Source organism: Mustela lutreola, chromosome 3, assembly GCF_030435805.1.
Source record: "Mustela lutreola isolate mMusLut2 chromosome 3, mMusLut2.pri, whole genome shotgun sequence".
Classification (NCBI taxonomy): domain Eukaryota; kingdom Metazoa; phylum Chordata; class Mammalia; order Carnivora; family Mustelidae; genus Mustela; species Mustela lutreola.
Window position 1 is genome coordinate 33,946,874 of NC_081292.1, and position 17,111 is coordinate 33,963,984.

Here is a 17,111-nt window from a genome sequence, read left to right on the forward strand (position 1 = left end):
CAGGCAATGTTAACTGACAGCAGAAATACCAAACGAGAGTCCCAAATTACTGGTTGTTTACGTGTATTCTTTAATTGCTTTTTATTTAAATTAGGGGCATGGTGTAATATAGGGAAAATGGATTTTGAGGCTAGACAGACTTGGGTTTAAATACTAACTCCAATATAGAAACTGTAACCTTGAACAAGGTCCTGAACCTTCATATCTATTAAGGTTTCCTTAGTGATAAAATAAGGAAATAGGGATGATAATACTTTTTTCTATATTGTTTTGAGAATTAAAGATTGGAAATAATTTATATAAAATGTCTAACACAATGCTTATTAGATATTAGACTTCTAGTAGATTACCTACTAATATTATATTAAAATTCTATCACCAAATAATTATATTATAAGCTTCTTGAAGGGGTATTTATTCCTTTTAAGTAGCTCTTAATGGCTAAAATAAAGCTAGGAACAGTTTTGATCCTCAACATAAGCCTATTAGTTGCTCATAATTTATAGAAGGATACTTGTTGTTATTTTTTTACATTTTGTAATTTAAAAAATTTACCTCTTTAACCATTTTTAAGTGCACAGTTCAAAAGTATATTCACAGAACAGTGAAACACATCTTCAAAACTTGTTCATGTTGCAGAGCTCAAAATCTGTACTCATTAAACAGTAAATCCCCTTTCTCCCTCCCCACCGCCTCGAAACAACCGTCCTACCCTTGATTTTTTAGTACGTTTTTCAGACTCCAGGAATCTAAGAATATCTTAACTACTATCTTTGTGACCAGAAAACCTTCACTTTCTTTTAAGAGATCTTTTTCAATGTATCAGGAAAAATAAAATTATCTATTCATGAAATAAAAGGTGAGTTCATGGGGCGCCTGGGTCGCTCAGTGGATTAAGCCACTGCCTTCGGCTCAGGTCATGATCTCAGGGTCCTGGGATCGAGCTCCGCATCGGGCTCTCTGCTCAGCGGGAGCCTGCTTCCCCCTCTCTCTCTGCCTGCCTCTCAGCCTACTTGTGATCTCTCTCTCTCTGTGTCAAATAAATAAATAAATAAAAATCTTTAAAAAAAAAAAAAGGTGAGTTCATGTTTCAAGTGAGGGTTTTCTGACGTTTATGTCAAATACTGAAAGAGCTCTCAATATTGCCAACACTTCCTCATAGTTTAAATAAGTTATAACAATAATAAATAGATAACTACAGTAAAAGGAAGATTTATTAGGGTATTTTCAACTGATGCAAAGATTTTTTTATAAAATGCCATTTAAAATGTTTGCTTTATTGTCCTCATTCTCATTCATATTGTTTGTATAATTCATATCATACAACGTTGTTTAATATTATATTACTTTGTTATCTTTTTGAACCGTATACACATTTCTTCCCTACCCCACTAAATTCAAAGCTCACTGGGGAAGGATTTACAAAGTCTATTTGCATAAAGAAATGCAATCAGTCACAGGATAGTAAGACCTTCTAAATGCTTACTAACTTGAATTCTTTTGAAATCCTTTCTGGGGAAAGATGATAAGATACTGGATATTATTACATTAAGATTTATGTTTCACTGATTTCCAAAAGAATTACTCAGCAATAATGTCAACATATGTGCCTTATATTACCTTTATAAGTAAATAAGAAAGCATTTTTGATATGAAAATACCAAAATCTCACCAAAACACACACACACACACACACACACACACAAATATACCTCAGGGTACAAATTTCTTTTGGTTTGTATACTCTGAAATAGCTAGCTCTCTCAAAAATGAAGTTTCAACCAAAATCTTTAGCCTTTTGATGCCATCTTGTGACAAATGTTGGTATTGCAGCTCTCTCTTAAATGTGAAAAGTAAACTAAGTATAGAACCACAAAATAATGTTAAAATAAATTTGAATTTCAACTTTTCTGTCTTCTTTTAAGCAGATTGCTATTCATATTATAATGATAAGATAAGCTATATGATTTCACCATGTGACTTCACCTAGAATACATCAGAGTACTGAGAATAATACCCTTTGTGCCTGGTAACTAACGATAAAACGGAAGTGAGTTTGTGAGACAGACAAGTATCCAGTCACAGTCATCTGCAGACACAACCTATTGCTGTTTCATTATTTGTCACAAGATAAGTAAGTTCCTATCCCTGGGACAATGGATCCCTACCACCTGGCAACTTGTCTGAAGTGCAAATTCTCAGGTCCCATTCCAGAACTACTGAATCAGAAATTCTGGGGCATGACCCAAAAATCTGAGATTTTTTTGGCCACATCCTATAGGTGATTCTGATGCCAGATAAACTTAGAGAACCCCTGGCTGAAGCAGAGATTCCCAACTGGATATGAGGGATGAGTTACATGTGTGTTCCTCAGTGAGTGCAGAAGGCCACACGTAGCCTCACCGATTTACCTCAGCATGAACTATTCATCATACAAACGGTAATAGTAACATTTCTGTGTAACCCAAAATGAGAACAAGACTTGGAAGAACTCATCTGTTCCTCATCTGTTAACACCCAGGGATATTAATATGAGTTAAATGAGTATAAGGCTTGAAGGATGCTGTTCGATTCCTATTAAAGACTCTCCCCGTATTAATTCTCTCCCCATACTCTCTGGGATACCCACAATGGCGGCTACTTTTCTGACTAGATGTTCTGTTCCATCCTCAACTTCTGGTTCTTAGTATCCTCATATCCTAACACCCAATTCTCTCTCCTTTTCTTCTTGTACTACCTCCTCCGTTCATGGATTCCTAGTTTGTTAATCTTTAAACCTCAGTTAACAAATCCACTCACTTGAAGTAGTAAAGAGATTGACGCTTTTACTCAAAGTCCTCCAAACACAGAGCAACTTAACCTCTCAACTGAGGGTGCTGAACTCCATCTTACACACACATGTACATGAGTCCGTAGGAGATGACTTTTAACTGCTTAGGAAATTATTAATGTCTACCAGAGGTAAGGTGTGTGTCCATGAAATGAAATTAAACTGATTTGGGAACAAAATCACAGGGCTTCTGTTAATGAAACCCTTTAACCAATTAAGTTAATCAGCAAGTATACCATACGATGAAAGCGGTTTTAGTAAAAGCCGAGCAGAGAAAGACAATTATCATATGGGTTCACTTCTTTGTGGAATGTAAGAAATAGCATGGAGGACGTTAGGGGAAGGAAGGGAAAAATGAAGGGGGAGAAATCGGAGTGGAAGATGAACCATGGAAGACTAAGGACTCCGGGAAACCAACTGAGGGTTTTAGAGGGGAGAGGGGTAGGGGAATGGGTGAGCCTGGTGATGGGTATTAAGGAGGGCACGATCCCATGCAGCACTGGATGCTATACGCAAACAATGAATCATGAAACCCTACATCAAAAACGAATGATGTGGGACACCTGGGTGGCTCAGTTGGTTAAGCAACTGCCTTCGGCTCAGGTCATGATCCCAGCGTCCTCGGATCGAGTCCCACATCGGGCTCCTTGCTCTGCAGGGAGCCTGCTTCTCCCTCTGACTCTGCCTGCCTCTCTGCCTGTGCTCGCTCTTGCTCTCTCTCTCTCTCTGACAAAAAAATAAATAAAATCTTTAAAAAAAAAAAAAAAAACGAATGATGTACTGTATGGGGACTAAGATAGCACAATTAAAAAAAAAAAAATCTTAGTAACATATATGCCTGTGAACACCCATGGTTAGGGCCTATTAGTTTTGCTGATCTTCATGAATATCAAAAACACCGAGGCCCTGAGAATACAAAGACATACAGGATTAAAAATTCTAAGGTATTATTACCTCCATTTCTAAATATGCCGTATTTTCCAAAGTCATATAACAGTATTGAGACAGAATACTCTCTAATGACCCAAATTTGCCACTTCTTATCATACGTTTCATTCTACAAACATCCTTGGTGGGTTTGAAAGGGAGAGGAAAGAAAACTAAGGAAAATAGAAATATCTCTTTAAAATTATATAAATAATAAATGCAACAGCTACGCTAAACAGCCAAAGAAAAGAAAAACAAAATTGTGTCCAGTGCATACAGTAATTTCAAAGAATTTAAAGTTCTGCAAAACTAATTTTCATCTCAATAGGGATAATAAATAGAGTAATTCAGAGAAGCAAAGGATCGCTGGTTAGACCATAGACCAAGCTCGTAAGATGCAGCTAATGCCGTACACATAAAAGAATTTACGGGATTCCACTTCTAATCATTGCCAGCCTGCTTATAAATGCATGTATTAGAGAATATAATTAGAGAATATAAATTGATCAGCTTAATCTGTCTTATGACTAGAAAACTGAAAGATCCTGGCTAACTATTAAATTAATTTCCTTTTTCCTCTAGGATGCTGCATTTCTCAACCTCCCATGGCCATGAGACGGCCATGGCCATGCGACTATGTCCTGGCTATTTGATTGTAAGTGCAATGATGTGTGCCATTCCCCCAACCATTAAAAAACTCTCATACATGCAGTGTATAGGTGGCTCAGTCAGTTAAGTGTCTGCCTTTGGCTCAGGTCATGATCTAAGGGTCCTGGGATCGAGCGCTGCACTGGGCTCCCCAGTCAGTGAGGAGACTGCTTCTCCCTCTCCCTCTGCCTGCTGCTCTGCCTACTTGTGCCCTCTCTCTGTCAAATAAAAAAAAAAAAAAAAAAAAAAAAAAAAAAAAAAAAAAAAACCTCTCATATACTACTGTCATGCCCTTCACTCCAGACCTAGAAGATAACAAAAAAAAAAAAACAAAAAAAAAAACCCTGAATGAGCTCTTGGAAGAGAACCGTCTGCTGATCAGCCATACCAATGTGGACTTGACATAAATAAGAAACAAACTTCAATAACACTGAGCTACCGACACGTTTTGAGTTTATCCTTCACAGCTGATAGAATTCCCTTAGCAAATTGAGACTCCTTTTAAACTGTCTGTTCTTGAATGCGTATCACCAGCACAATCTTCATATGTGAAGAACAATGCATTCCTAAACTTGAGCATGAAAGCTCTTCAGAGGAGTTCCGGAGCCAGCTTTCACCAAGTCGTAAGAACGGGAGGTGCACATTTCTTCCCAACTCCACATTCAACAGAGTAATATGGCTTAGCTTGAAATCAGCCCTGGAGGCATATTTAGACAACAGAAATTGGAAAATGTCACAAATCAGGGCTTTTTCTTACAGAAAACTAGTTGTTAATCCAACCAGTAGTATTAAAAGATTAATACTGCATTCAGTATTAGTAAGTAAACTTGGATGAAGCTGCAATTTATCATAAAAATTAATTCAGACCATAAAATTCCAATGTATTTATAGATGGGCAAACAGCTATTAACACTAATTCATTAATTATTTACTCATTCATACAATATTCACTAAATGCCTCTTATATGCCAGGCACGATGCTAAGCGCTGGTAAATACAGTTCAAGAGACCTAGGCTTTACTGGGGATTTTAAAGTATCATGGGAGAGACAAGAAGCAAAACAAATAATTGCACAAATACTGTTTCTATTACAATTATGATACATTCTACAAAATTAATGCATTCACACCATAGATCCCTTGATAATTACTTCTCCCCTGGCCCAGGCTGTGTTTGAAAAAACAACAAGGATTCAGAAAAGATCTTCAAAAGACCTGGAAATCTGGGAAGGCTCAATCATAGCATCTCCCGAAGTGTTCCTGTCACCAGAGCCATGGTGTCTCTGTGTCTCAAAAGGCAGAATTCGGTGGAATTTGTGACTACTAACCGACAAGGCCCTCCCCCCGCACTTTCACAGTAGACTGGCAAATTAGAAGTACTGACCCATATTCTAGAGGTCTCAAGTTTTAAAAAATTTGTTCCTTAAGCCATTAAGAGATCTCTGTAAATCTCTGTATCAGGCTTCTGGATCACAAAATAAAAATCAGAAATTTTGCTTCATCTAATACCCCAAGACAAACAGCAAAACTTTCCCAAATTCTGCATGAACTACAAGCATGGCCTCTCTAGCTAGCAAGAAAATTCTATGATGTCTTCTGTAAGTCTCCCAGCCCCTGCAGAGGCACGAAGAAGCTTTAACTTGGAAAATCTCCAAATCTTAGTTGTTGCAAATTCTTCTCTGTTACCAATTGTTGCAGCTTGGAAAAAAGTAATTGCAAAGAAACACAACTTCTTTCTTTATTTTTGATCTGATTTTCCTCAACAGCATACTAGCCAAATTTTGTTTAAAAAAAAAAAAAAAAAACACACAACTCATGTAATTTTAGTCTGTTCAATAGCTCCTTTGGATAAATTCTCTGTTTCTGATATTTCTGCCCCTTTCCCTGCTGTTTTCCAAGAATGTGTCTACGTGTTCTATAGGGCTTCTGCTGCTGAAATCTGCAGCTCATCTAATCCAGAGTCTGGCTCTTCTCAGTTTTCATAGGATTGTGCTCCACTATCAACGCGATCTCACCTCGGCTCCCAAGGCACTGCTGAATCCGCCTAGACCCCGAATGAGCCTCTCCTGAGCCACAGCTCAAGCTATCGGTTCAGAAGCCTCTCCTGCAACATCATCTCATGCTTCGTCTCTCATCCCTCAGGATGGAGGGGGTGTCGTGTCAGGGACATGCATCTACCTTCATGTTTTCTGTTCCACCCTGGCACTAAGGATAGTTCTGGAAGGCTAAAGCTGGCCTTTTCTTGGCCATAATGCCCTGCTGAATGCATCTGAAGTGGCCATGCCCCCCAGGGGGGTGCTAGAGCATCCTGAAAGGTGATCTCTTCAAGAACCTCAAATATCAAGGGTAAAATCTGCCTTTCAATGTAACCAATAGGCATCCTCCTCCTGGTCAAAGCCTAGAGAAAAGAGATTAGACCATACCTCTGGTTACCTACTGACCTTACCTCTGTCTTCTTTCACCGTCTCTAGGATGTGCAAGGATAGAAGGGGCCAGCTTTTCCTCGACCTCCCTTTTCTGTATACCTAACTGTCCCCAACTACCTTTAGGCTTGAAGTCATGAGCTTCAGGTTTCCTGTTTTGTAGTTTCTCTTAACCCACCATTGCCTTAAATGAGGCAGGGGGGGGGGGGGGGGGCGCGGCGCTGGCTTAGTGATCACAGAATCCAAACTAGGAGGCACTTCAAATAGAATATACCTATTATACCGTGATTTGAGCATTGTCAGCTATGTTCAGAAATTGATAATTGCCTAAGTACAAAGTATAGACCAGATCCATATGTAGACAGAGGAGTCTGATTGCTCTGGGCAGGAGTTGTGGGATAGAAGGCTGGAGGAGAGAGAAAAGGAACTGAGTCCAGGCAAAGTGGTCCCCAGAGAATGTGACAGTAGCCTATACTACCCAGAGATGATGTTACTTAAAGAAAAGATGTTAAAAGTGCCAGGTTTTACAGCAAAATTAACTGAAGTCAGTAAAAAAAAAAAAAAAAAAAAAAAAAAAAGGCACAAAACATCATGGGTAGGAAGGCCTGGGGCGAACTTCAGAAACTAAAGAAAAGAGCCAGTTTGGGAGAGTCAAAAGGAACAATCTGTGTAATTACTGGGGTAGGGGTGTTGGGGGGAGGGCACCACTAGGACGTGCAGATGAGCTTTAACACCCTTTACATAGCATGTTAGTAGTAAGCTAATTCCTTTGGAAAAAAAAAAAAAACAGAGCAATGTAAGTCTTAGGGGACTCATTCCCTTTTTGAGGGTTCTCCAAAAAGAGTTATTGAATGAAGCTGAAACTGGTTTCAACCAATTAAATTAAAGAACTGAGATGGTTAGATCATATGAGAATTCAGTTGCATGATCTTACAGTAAGTAACCAATTAAGTTAGAAAACTGAGACAATCAGATAATTGAGTAGCAATTTCAACAAAGTTATAATGCCCATAAGTATGATGGGTCCTTCTCACATTTTGGCAACTTGAGATGCCAAATATTAACTAAAAGACAGGAAATGATAATGAAAATGAAAGACAAGACAATTAAGTTGAAAATACAATGATTTATTATATTACCATGCAATCAATATTACTTAAATTTCAGATATCTGCCCTATTTAATCCAAACAAAAATGTCCAATTGAGGGAAAAAAAAAAAACCACAATTTAACTCACACTTTAAAACCTCAGAGAAATTAAAGAATTAAAGATTATGCCACTCTGCCTAAACTTATACCTTGACTCCTCTTTCCACTTTCTCTAAACTCTATTTTTATCTCTAATATTAAAGTCATTTGTTTTATGCCATGATATAATTCTTAATTTTTAACAGCTTTCTGCTAAAACAGACGTAACTGTTATAGTAAAATTTTTGTTTCTGCACCCAGAATTTTAGCTTATCAATTTACACAGCAACAAATTAAATTAAGATAAAACAGAAGAAAGATGAGACTCTTAGAAAAAGAAACCAGACCTGTGGTTACTAGTGACAGACTGGATGGAGGAAGATTGCCAAAAGGTACAAATTTCCAGTTATAGGATAAGTACTAGGAATGTCTTATACAACAGGAGGACTATAGTCAACACCACTATATGATATATAGGAAAGTTACTAAAAGAGTAGATCCTAAGAGTTCTCAACACAAGAATTTTTTTCTTTTCTTTTTATCGTGATCTATATGAGATAAGTATCTATTTTATCTCTATGAGATGATGGAAGTTATAAAATGTTTTTAAAAGATCAATTCTATTGTATTGAAAGGTTTACTTTTGAATAGTGAAATCATAAGATGAAGTAAAGAGAAAAACCACCATCTGGAAGAGGTTTTAATGCAATGGACACAGCTAACAAAAGGTATGCTTTCAGAATATATGGAGAGTTTCCATACTCAATAAGAGAGAGACAAACATCACAGTAGAATAATAGGTCAAGGAATGAACACTCAATTCCATAGAGAAACCAAATTAAACAATGAAGAAATGAAAAGGTACTAAGGGGCTCCTGGGTGGCCCAGCCGCTTGAGCACCCAACTCTTGATCGTGATCTCAGGGTGGTGAGATCTGAGTTAAGCATTGCAGCCAGCTTGAGATTCTCTCTCTCTCCCTATCTGTCTGCCCATCCCCCCATTAATAAATTAAAATAAAAACTAATAAAAAGGTGCCTAACCTCATCAGTCAGAAAATGCAAAGGTAAAACAATGAGTTACTATTTCACTTCCATGAGTTTGGCAACATTTAAAAGTCTGACAATACCAAACCTTGGAGAGGAAGTAGAGGAACCAATATTCAGGAACATTCCTCCCAGGGCTATAAATCACTTCGACCAGTTTGGGAAGTCATTCTGCAGTATCAGGTGAAATCATGCGCTCTACAAGCCAGAGATCTTACTTCTACCCCAGAGAAGTTCCCAAGCATGCACAAGAAGCCTTGAACAGGTTTGTGCATGGAGCACCGTTAAAGAAATTTAGATAATCTAAATCAACATGACAATGGGTAAAGTGTAGCATATTCATGCAGAAGAATTCTATTCAGCAGTTCAAAATGAATGAACTGGGTTTTGATGAATCTGAATGTTGAGATATGTTGAAATGCAGAGTTAAATAAAACAAACATCAGAGAAATAAATATGATATAGCATTAAAAACCTTGCAAAATAATACTATCTATGGATTAGCAGTCTGTATGTATAAAGTATTCAAGATTATTGCCCTAGCTCTAAAAAAAAGGGAAAAATATAAAACAAGTATGGCAAAATACTAAGATGTGTATGAGGTTGGTTTTGTTCTCTAACCTCAACATTTCTGAAATGTTTTACAATAAAAAAGAAGGAAAAGAAAAACACAGGCGGGAATATGTAAACACAGTTGGGAATATGTAATAAGGATGTCAGACTAGAAACCAATTAAGGTTAACTGGACTAGGGAAAATATTCACTGATACTTACAATCACACTGAAAGTAAAGATGTATTTAACATAAGTATATTAGCTGAGAACCAATCACTGAATTTTCATACACATGTTTTTAAAAATACAATATAGTTTATTTTCAGGGGGTTTTATACGGAGGGGTGTGAGTAAAGGAGTCAATTTTATCAAAAGTAACATAATTTGTAATGTTGTTTTATTTTTCTTTTCATCAAAGCATGTGATTTATTTTATAAACTGTGTTCTAGGGAAGTGATTGTCAAAATAGTCATTAAAAAGATTTTAATTGCATATTATTATCAGAATAGGGTAAGTGTTATTTTCATAATAAATATTTATTTGACTTTCAAATCTCATTTTAATTCACAACTGCATTTTAAGTTTAAATTTCTCTAAGTAATTTTTTTTAGGACAACTCTTAGAACAGTAGATAAATCCAGCAAGATTAAGGAAAGTGAATGTTTCTGCAATTATTAAGTTTTCCCACTAGTCTGTGCTACAGCACTTTGTTCAAGGGGAACCCACTGGCTTCTTTGTATATTAGTACTTCGTTGTTAACCCACCTTTACCCTAAAAATAAATTAAATTTCAGTTAAAAATACAGTAACTTAAACAAAATTTAAAAGTGCGTTCAAAGAGTACATTATAAAATGTGATATTAATTAGAATAATTATTTTTCACTGCATAATGACTGACTCAAAGATTTGAATAAATACAACTATCAGTTGTCGGTTTTCTTTTCCATCATTTAGAAGAGCTTAAAAGTTATGATGTTGAAATTGTAGAATTATAAAATCATTTCATAAATTTAAAGTAAAATTATGACTTAAAAGTAGGGGAAAGAGAGGGCGCCTGGGTGGCTCAGTGAGCAGAAGCCTCTGCCTTCGGCTCAGGTCATGATCCCGGAGTTCTGGGATCGAGTCCCACATTGGGCTCTATGCTTGGTAGGGAGCCTGCTTCCTCCTCTCTCTGCCTCTCTGCCTACTTGTGATCTCTGTCTGTCAAGTAAACAAATAAAATCTTTAAAAATAATAATAATAATAGGGGAAAGGGGCAAGGTTAATTTTTCTTAAACAGAAAGCACATTCACCAGGAGGGTTTTATTTAAAATGGAAAACAGAATGTGACAATTTCTGAAGAGGAATGTTAGAAAAGGAAGGAAACCAGAACACATATATGAAGGCTATCAGATAGTAAAGATGATGATACTTCATCCAAATTGAAAAAAATTAGGAGTATAAAACTAGAAGCAATCCTAACATAATACCAACAAGATATGGTGATATGGAAATCACTGAAACACGGGGGGGGGGGGGGGGGGGCAGGTTTTTTTTTTTTTAAGATTTTATTTATTTATTTGACAGAGAGAGATCACAAGTAGGCAGAGAGAGAGAGAGAGGAGGAAGTAGGCTCCCCGCTGAGCAGAGAGCCCGATGCAGGACTTGATCCCAGGACCCCGAGATCATGACCCGAGCCGAAGGCAGTGGCTCAACCCACTGAGCCACCCAGGCATCCAGGGGGGGGGGGGGGGTTAGATTTTTAAGGAAGAGTTAGTAACTCAGAGAAAAAAATCTCAAGTATAAAGCTTCATTTACCTGTTTCTCAGATTCTTACTAGTAATTCTTTAAAACTTTAAAGGGACAAAATTGTTTGGGATCTTCCACAGTTTCCTGTAAGTAAAATATAAGAAGTCATAGACTACTATATGCACTTCCTTTAAATTGTACTTCTTGCTCCTGTAATTGCTAAAAAGCAACAACATCACTGATCACATACAGTCCTGTGACCTTCTACAAAACAGGGTTCAGTAAAAGGCAACTCTAACCTGACCTATCCAAGGGAGATTTACTATTCTAAGAATTTACAATTCTAGTATGTTCATACTCACAACACCATCTCAACATAAAATGAGAAGCACAGGCTCTATCTAAGCTTCAGTGCATTTGTATTTTGATTCGTCTCAAATTTAACACCCTCAAACTGAATTCCAGACCTTCACCCTAAAAACTGTTCCACCCAGTCTTACTCATAGCAATTAATGGGGACTCTGAATCCTTCCAGTTGGCCACAAGCCAAAAATCTTGGACTCCTCTTTTTCTCCCATATCCCACATATATTCCACCAGAGAATCTTCCTGATTCTACTCTAAGCTCTGCTCTACAGAGACAACATCTCACCTTCTCCACCATAACAACCCTGTCTACCATCACCTGCTTAAATTATTGCAATAATGTCGTAATGGGTCTCCCAGGTTCCATCCTTTTCTCAATTTTCCCATTAATCTATCTCAACAAAACAGTCAAATAAACCCTTTACAGTATTTTAAAATGTAACTCCCATCATGTCCCATTTTTGGTCAGACGTTTTAATACTCCCCATTTTGCTCAGAATAAATGCCAAAGTCTTCACAATGATCCAAAAGGTCCTTTGCGATCTCTCTAACGTTGTCTCTCACCTACTTGCTCTACTCCAGCCATACACTTACTGGCTATTTTCCAACATGTCAAGCTTGCCCGTACGATAGAACTTTTTTGTATTCACTGTTAACCTCACTCTGGACTGTTTTTCCCTACATACCTGCAATGCCAGTAACTCCCTCATCTCCTTCAAGTCGTTGCTCAACCATCCCTCTTAAGTGTGTCGCTCTTAATCCAAATTAAATTTCCAGCACCACCCAAAAGTATCTAGATTTTAATGTTTTCCAATGCATTTACACCTTCTTAATAATACTCATTTATGGGGCACCTGGGTGATTCAGTTGTTAAGCATTTGCCTTCTGCTCAGGTCATGATATCGGGGGTCCTGGGATGGAGCCCCACACTGGGCTCCCTGCTCTGCAGGAAGCCTGCTTCTCCCTCTCCCACCCCCTGTGCTTGTGTTCCCTCTCTCACTGTGTCTCTCTCTGTCAAATAAATAAATAAAATCTTTTTAAAATAATAATAATACTTATTTATCTTTAATACTTGTGTGCATCTCTTAATTAGAATATATTCTTCAGGAAAGTTAAAGATGTTTGTCTCTTTTTATTTATTGCTCTAACCCACATGCCTAGAAAACACCAAGATAAGTTCAAGGAATGAGTGAATTAATATATTAACAATAAGTACATAATAGTTATATATTTCTCTCTTTCAAGTATTTGCTTGGCAAATTTCTACAATACAAATACATAGGCTTTCATAAAACTGTCTTTAAGAAAAATAAAATAAAATAATGTTTAAGAACCTTCTGGATTCCAAATGTTTATCACTCTTGACTGTAGTGATGGTTTCACAGGTGTATGCATTTGCTTAAGCCCATCAAATCATTTACATTAAAGATATGCACTTTTTTGTATAAAAATTACACCTCGATAAAGCTGTTAAAATAAACTAAAAACAAAATTGTAGATACTGCCTCCAATAAAGACTTGGATAAACTGACAGCAGCAAAATGATAAGACTAAGTCAGTGCTTCTCAAATTACAATTTGCATTTGAGTCATCAAGGGACCTTGTTAAAATGCAGATTTTGAGTCCTGGGTCTCAGCAAAGGCTCAGGGCAAAGACAATGTCTTCCAGCTGATAAGCAATACAGTCAGAATTCAAGCTCCAGTCTATACGGAGCAAGAGATGCTAGATTTTTCACATTAAGTCCCTTTTAAATTTTATGTCGCCAATAATTCTGGTACCCAGTGTCAAATCTCTTTTACTTCCATCTGATTCTAGGCAGAGCTGTTGTAGGTAGTGGTGGCAGTAACTGAACCCAAAGCAACTTCATATCTACTGGGATGTATGTAATTTTTTTAAAGGAAAATAACAAATATTGGCCAAGACTATGGGTTTTTGTAACCCTTGTACATTGATGGTGAAGAACAGAAAATGGAGCAGGCCCTGTGGAAAATAGTTTGGCAGTTCTTCAAAAACTTACACAGAATTATCACATCACCCCAGCAATTCCAGTACTAGGTAATACCCAAGATAATTGAAAATGTATGTTCACAGAACAACTCGCAAATGTATGTTCCTAAAAGCATTATCCATAATAGCCAAAAAGTGCAAACAATCCAGTGCCCTTCCCTTGTTGAGCAAATAAACAACATGTGGTATATCCATACAAGGAAATATTATTCAGCGATAAAGAGAAATGAAGTACTAATTCTTGCTACAACACAGATGAAACTTTATAGCATTATGCCAAGTGAAAGAAGCCAGACACAAAAGGCAACATACTATATTAATCTATTTATATAAATTTTCCAAAATAGGCAAATCCATTGACAAGCAAAGTAGCCTGGCAGTTGTCTGGGTGTGAAGGGAGACAAGAGTGACTGCTAATAGCTACAGGGTTTCTTTTCAGGATGATGGAAATGTTCTGGAATTCGATATTGATGATAATTGCACAACACTGTGAATACACTAAAAACCGCTAACTTGTGTATATTGAAATAGTGGATTTGATATTATGTGAATTCGACTGCAATTTAATATTGTTTTAAAATATTTCTATAAAAAAATCCCAGTCCCAGATGGTCTTTTTTTTTTTTTTTTTATCTTTTTTTGGGTTTCTCCACAATCAGATCATGACCCAAAGATCTGAATGCAAATTTGTCTGTTTATTTGAAAGATGATCCCAAAAAGTACAGTAAAGAGAGGGAAAGTGAAATATGTAAAGGAGATAAGCCAATAAAGAGTCAAAGAGTAGGTTATTTCTGAAGGCAAATGAAGCTGGGTCTTGATAGAACCCTCAGACTCATCACACTAAGAGGTAAGGAAGTGGGGGTATTTATCTAATAGTTCATTGGCACTTCTGTCCCTCTTCCTCAGGTAAAGCCTACTTCATTGGCCATAAAATGTCCTTAAGCACAGAGATGCAGGAAGCTATTGGTACGCTCAAGAACCATTTGCAGGTGTCATCTGGAATGGGCTGTAGTCTATGCATAGGGTACCTGTAGCAATTGCTATAATTCTGCTGGTGGAATTCTACCAAAGCTTTAAGGGACTTTTATTAACTCAAATCTATAAATCTATCTATAAATCTATCTCATAAATTAAATTTAAAGAAGGAAAAAAAGTCATGTATCTCCTTTTATGAGCCAAATATAATTTTGACATAAGATAAGCATAGGCCAATTCTACTCAAGTATATGTAAAGAGAGCCAAAACATAAGCTAAAACTTAAATAGTGAAATCCAAAACAACTAGAAAATATGTCCGATCACAATCAACCACCAGTTAACCCCAGGAATGTAAGGATGGTACATCAGAAAATTTCCTTAAACAATGTAATAACAGGCTAAGGGAGAAAAATCATATGATTATCTCAATCAATGATGAAAAGCATATGATAAGATTCTACACCATTTTATGATTTAAAGTAACAGAATATTAGAACTACAAGTTTGTTTCTTTAACTTGGTAATAGAAGTAGGAATAAAAGGGCATTTCCTTATGTTGGTAAATATTACTTTTCAAATATTACTTTTCAGCAAAAATTAAACTTAATGGAAAAACCATAGATTTGTCTGACCAAATAAAACTGTTTTCTCAAATACTTCCTTAGAGAATAAAGTACTATATATTTGCAAGATAAAGTAAATAGAAGAATCTTATATATCAATAAAACTCTAAGACAAATAATTCAGAAATAGAGATGCTGAATGTTTAAAGAAGACAGAAATGAGACTTTAGTTCAGTTATACTGTTAATCATTTTGATAGTTACATAAATTTTAAATAAGTAAAATGTAGGGGCTTTTCATGCCAATAATCTAGTTACCAATTTTTAGAGATTATTTTCAAATCAGACACTAGTATTACACCTCAATGTAACAGAAACTACAGATGAACAAATTCACCCAGCAGTCTTATTCTGCATGTAACTGTGATTTTCTTTTCTTTTTTTTTTTTTTAAATTTTATTTATTTATTTGACAGACAGAGATCACAAGTAGGCAGAGAGAGAGAGAGAGAGAGAGAGAGAGAGAAGCAGGCTTCCTGCGGAGCAGAGAGCCCGATGCAGGGCTCGATCCCAGGACCCTGAGATCATGACCCGAGCCGAAGGCAGCAGCCCAAACCACTGAGCCACCCAGGCGCCCCTAACTGTGATTTTCTTAACTTAGTTTCTCTATACATCTGTAGGTAGTCATTCATAATTGGCAGATGACTTGAGAACTTCCTGTTATATACACATGATACACACAACACTCTGTAGATCATTGATATAAGCAGAGCTGTGTCACCAAGCAACACCAATACTTGCTTATTAAGTGTGTTGAGTTTTCTTACGTACTCAGTGAACATTAGGAATGCTACATTTAAATACCAATAACTAAGCATGGTACTGGCTGAAGAAAGTTTGAAAAATTAAGCAAGAACCCAATTGTGATTGCAGTAGTATTGAAAAATATCAGAGTGCCTGGGTGTCAGGTGAGCCTCCAACTCTTGATCACAGTTCAGGTCTTGATCTCAGGGTAGTGAGTTCAAGCCCCGTGTTGAGCTCCATGCTGGACATGGAGCTTACTTAAAAAAAAGAGAGAGAAAAAAAGAAAGTTAAAAAAATACTGAAAAATCATTTGAAGCTAAGAAGAAGTCAAGATTATCACTTTTAACTGGCATTGTTCTTTTTTTTTTTTTTAAGATTTTATGTATCTATTTACTTGAGAGAGAGAGAGCACAAGTGGGGCAAAGGGCAGAGGGAGAGGGATAAGAGACTGAAGCAGATCATACCTTATAAAGCCCATTCATTATATGCTATCCAATAATAAACTAATGCCATTTAATACCTTGCAATATGTTAAAAGTTAAGTTAAAAATTAAGAAGGAAGGTATGAGAATAGATAAGAAAATGATCTTAGATATATAGTTCCCAGTTATATCTAACCTGAGAACTCTGCATTGTTCCGGAGACCCTGAGAGACTCTGCTCTTAAGACATTATCATCAAACAACAGTGTGAACCCATCTCTCTTGCAGCATTTATTTATTTACAAAACATTCAAACCCTAAAGAAATCTATTAATGTTACATGAAGAAAACTGAAGATATTAGCAGCATATAAGCAGTAATCAAGACTGGCTTTGGAAAACATTTACAAATTAACATTGCTCACTGGTAAAGACAGGAAATCCTTCATGAGAAAAAAGATGATTCTTCTGCTCCACCAATGAGTAGCAAAAAGATATTAACTGGTGAGTCCCTAAATATAATTTTATAAAGTTTTCTAGGTACCACTATATTTAGTAGAGTTCATCAAATTGCCGGAAGCAACGTTTAGCAGCTTGTGGAGAGAGAAGATACTACTTGCAAACGGAGTAATCTA

The 17,111-nt window shown here is 36.6% G+C and overlaps 1 protein-coding gene across 38 annotated transcripts in view; it reads right to left on the reverse strand.

Annotated features, from left to right (window-relative positions):
* Positions 1-17,111, reverse strand: part of RIMS2 (regulating synaptic membrane exocytosis 2) — a 603,997-nt gene that overhangs the window by 422,018 nt on the left and 164,868 nt on the right. The window lies entirely within an intron of this gene.